The sequence below is a fragment of the Lupinus angustifolius genome, chromosome LG01 (assembly GCF_001865875.1).
Source record: "Lupinus angustifolius cultivar Tanjil chromosome LG01, LupAngTanjil_v1.0, whole genome shotgun sequence".
Lineage (NCBI taxonomy): Eukaryota > Viridiplantae > Streptophyta > Magnoliopsida > Fabales > Fabaceae > Lupinus > Lupinus angustifolius.
In genome coordinates this window covers 13170332-13174702 of record NC_032009.1, presented here as the reverse complement: position 1 = coordinate 13174702, position 4371 = coordinate 13170332, and positions in this window count along the sequence as shown.

The window sequence follows — 4371 nt, the reverse complement described above, 5'->3', positions numbered from 1 at the left end:
GCTTGATTAAGGCATGCTTTAGCTGATTTAATAAAGTGAGGGATTAACACCCTCACTAGTATTTAAGAACTTGATAGTTACCTATTTTACTTTGGAACTTTTATTAGGAATTAAAATAAATATGGCCGAAATTACCTTATTAAATGGCCATTAGGAACTTGTAATCCAGGTTTGAATTCCTTTCCTTATGGGAGGACTTGAAGATGGCATGCAACCAGCAAGGAATTAAAGGAAATCTTTCCTTATGAAGAGCATGAAGGGGGGCGTGTAATTCCAAGGGAAATCAGCCTCAAATCAAAGAATATCACCTCCTTAATTGAGCAACATCATTATGGAAACAATTCAAAAGGTTACCAAAGAGAGAGTGCACGTGTGGCTCAAAAGAAGGAAACAAATTGAAAGTTTCCATACTTGTTCCAATTTTCAAATCAAATCAGATTAGGAACAAGTATGCCAATTAGGAAAGAATTTTCAAATGCAAACTCCTCCTTTAAAGAAGACTACACGTGAGAAATTGAAGATGAATCAAGGAGGGCAATCAGATTAGGAATAAGTATGCCAGTTAGGAAAGAATTTTCAAAATGCAAACTCTTCCTAAAAAGAAAGCTACACGTGAGAAATTGAAGATGAATCAAGGAGGGTGAACCTTGTGCTAAAAAAGGCTGGATACATCATCACACAAGCTGCCATATATGGAAAGAGCAATCTGAGTGCATCAAGGGTTTTAATACCATTTCACACGTTTTCTTTGTTTGAATCAAGGCTTGAATGCCAAATTAATATGCTTTCAATTAGAATCAATAGGGCAACCGAATTCCCTATATGTAATGGCAAGCAAAATGAAATGAGGCAATTCAGATTTTGTTGGAAATATTCCATAGCTAGTGAGTGCATTCCTCCTAGTGTTCTTGGTTCAACCAAGCTTGTTTTCTTATCAAGATACTCATCTTGTGGCGAAAATTCCTTAAGGCTTATCAAGAATCACTTCTTGTGGCGCCTCCATCCCTCTTGTCTTCTCCATCTTCTTGTTCCCAAACTCACGGCCAAACACTCACCAAAACCACCCAAAATCCCCTCATTTCCCACGGCCAAACACCCATAAAACACTCTCACATAACCCTAATCCTCACGGCCAAAATTCCCCAAACATATCCCAAACACATTCCATAACATCACAAGTACACCAATCATCAACCAAACAACCACCAAATCCATCAAACACAATCAAAACCCCACGGCCCAAAACAAATACAATTCCGAAAGTCCCAAAAAGTAATTACCATCAAGAATGATCCAAAACAAAAACGTAATCCCCCTATAGGATTACATCAAGTGGTATTCAGAGCTAGTTCTTGTTGGTAAAATTGTCTCAGTAATTTCTTTTCAAGCCCTGATTTTCGGATACAAGACCTCTTTGAAGTCGCCACTACGTTTTTTTGCTTGTAGTTTAAATGTAGAAAACTCAGTTTAAGCCCAATTTAATATAAAATGGTCTTTCAATCTGAGTTATGGGATTACGTTAATTTATTTTATCCAAATTTAACTATTGACACAAATTATTTTATTTTTATTTTTGTGTTTAACAAGAGTAAATCTTGCTCCTACCTATCCCTATATGTATTAGGAAATCAAGACTATGTAGTTCTGGTTTTAAAGATTTTTTAAGGTTGAATGATAAGTTTGTTTGATTTTTTATAATTAATTTTTTTTTTATAATCTTGCTCCGTACTACATCTCATCTAAAAGAGATAAGACCTGATGGACCATTTTAGGCGACCATGACAATAGGCACCTATGTCCACACCTCAATTCGATTAAAAGAGACAAGTTTGTTTTTATCATTAAAATAAGTGGTTGACCCTTTTAATCGATCATGGAAGTAGACACTTGTGTCCACACCATAACTCGATTAAAAGGGGTATTTTTTATTCAATTACCCGCTTACCCTTTTTTATCAACCATGTCAGCAACACTCGTGTCTACACCATCACTCGATTAAAAGAGGATAAATTTGTTTTTATGAATTTGTTTTTTACAATGTCATTATTTTCTAGTAATTATTTAGTTATCGCATATGTAGATATTATAATAACTATTGAATTAATAAAGTGTATATATTTCATATTGACAAAAAATAATATATTTATTTGATTGTATTATATTTTTATTAGAGAATATTGTTTAATATGAAAAATTGAGAAATGAATCAAATAGAAAAAATAAAAGCAAAAGAAAGTACCATGGAATAATACCTCTAGAGATTAGAATTTAGTGCAAGTTTCTGACAATGCTTGCAATCTTTTTCCCACAATGTATATACTTAGTAAACAATGCTCTTATATCATATAAAGTTTAGAACATAAGTACTTAAAGAAACTTAAGAAAATATGAAAGTTTGAGAACAAAGTTGCAAAATAGTGCAGAAAATTGTTTCACTAAGTTCATAGAATTTCATGTATGATTGTGTGAGAATTGTTATATTGAATTGAATGTCTCAATTCCTTTAAATAGACTTCCAATGAGCCAAGGTAATCTTCCATGAAGAGGAGATACGATTGGAATGAAACCCATTCAGTTTGGAGGAAAACTGTTCATTTGAATTTGAAAATCTGGTTTCCAACAGCTATGGTTAATTGATTGTCATGATGTATAATCGATTGCCTAAAGTTTCTTACTAAAGTGGTAATCAATTAATACAAGTAATTAATCTGTTACTCAGTGTCAGTTATGTTTTGTAACTGTTTTCTTAGTCAGGTAACTTGTTACGTAGTTCCAGTAACCTATTACCAACTCCCACACAGTTCAGGTAATCGGTTACCTAGATCTAGTAACCCGTTACTCAGGTCAAGTAACTCATTACTTAGCATTATTGACATTCTATCAATACTTATTCAATTCTTTTGAAAATAGTTTTAATTCTTTTGAGCATTGATACTAGTATATAATATGAGTGTAAGGATAGAAGTACCTATTGAAGACTTTAATCTATAATTTTTGTGACGCTTGAATCTTCGATGTCTTCACAGTCTTCCTTTTGTGAACTGGTGTCTTCATCCAAACCATGCCAATGTCAAGAGCAAGATCTTCTCACAATCTCCCTTTTTTTGATGATGACAAACCAACATCGTTCGAAAATTGAGATTTGAGTTTTTCTTCGATTCAACATATAAAGTATGATGTAACATGGTTTTACATTATATACGCTCCCCATATCTTGTATGCTCCCCCTTTATTTTATTGTATGTGCCTGAAAAACATTTGACAGAAAATTAACATAACTCCAACTTTTCTCCCCCTTTTGACAACATCAAAAAGAAGAAAATGTAGTTTGTCCATCATAATATACAAATATATATAGCAAAAGGGTAACATGATATATATAGGTTGACTTATTGAAAAGCCAAGGTCAGAAATAACATTATGAATTTTTGAATGAATTTAAATGCTAAAAGATAATCAACATGTCATAACATAGGAAGAGGCAAACTCAATTTCGATATCTTCTAGAATATTTGGAGTTCCCACTATGTTTTTTGTGGTTAAAACATAGAAAACTCTTTGTTATGCCCAAATTGGATAAAATGGCCTTTTTTGTGGTCAAGACCTAACTTAAAGAAAACAGCCCAACAATGCCAAGCAACCAACAAAAATCAAGTAACAAATCAAAGGAAAAAAGGTTGCTTCACCATGAAGAAATCAAGCACAAAGCTGTCCAGCCAAGCCAAGCACCAAGCACCAGGCCAGGTCAGCCAAGCACCAAGTAACAGGCCAGGTCAACTAGGCATCAAGTACTAGGCCAGGTTAGTCAGGCACGAAGCACCAGGCGAGGTCAGCCAGCACCAAGCACCACGCCAGGTCAGCTAAGCTGTTGAAACAAGCAGCTGAGCATGGAACCAGTCAGCTGAGCGGCTGAAACATGCAGCTGAGCGGAGAACCAGGTCAGCCAAGTAGCTGAAACAGGCAGCTTAGCGGGGAAACAGGTGGGCTAAGCGACTGGCGCACCAGAAAAGTGATTTTTTGGTCAAATCATGGAACATCTTACTTTTTCTTTGCTTAAAGGCCAAGAACATGACCTCATGGATGACATAAGGCTATGACAAGAAGGAGGAGGTGTCACCATGCATGTAACCTAGCCCACCATAGGGGTCAAGTAGGGGCCAAAGTGGCTCTTCATAGGGGCCAAAGGTGAGCAACTTAGCTACCAAACAAGGCAGTTGAGCATCGATCACTGATGAACAATATATTACACACTATTCATAACCTTAATTTAGCATGATTGATGATTCTTGGTGCCTAATTGACTTTGTTTCACATGGTTTAGTGTTTTAGACTTTATTGGACTAATATTCCTAAAATGAGTTAATTTGAGAT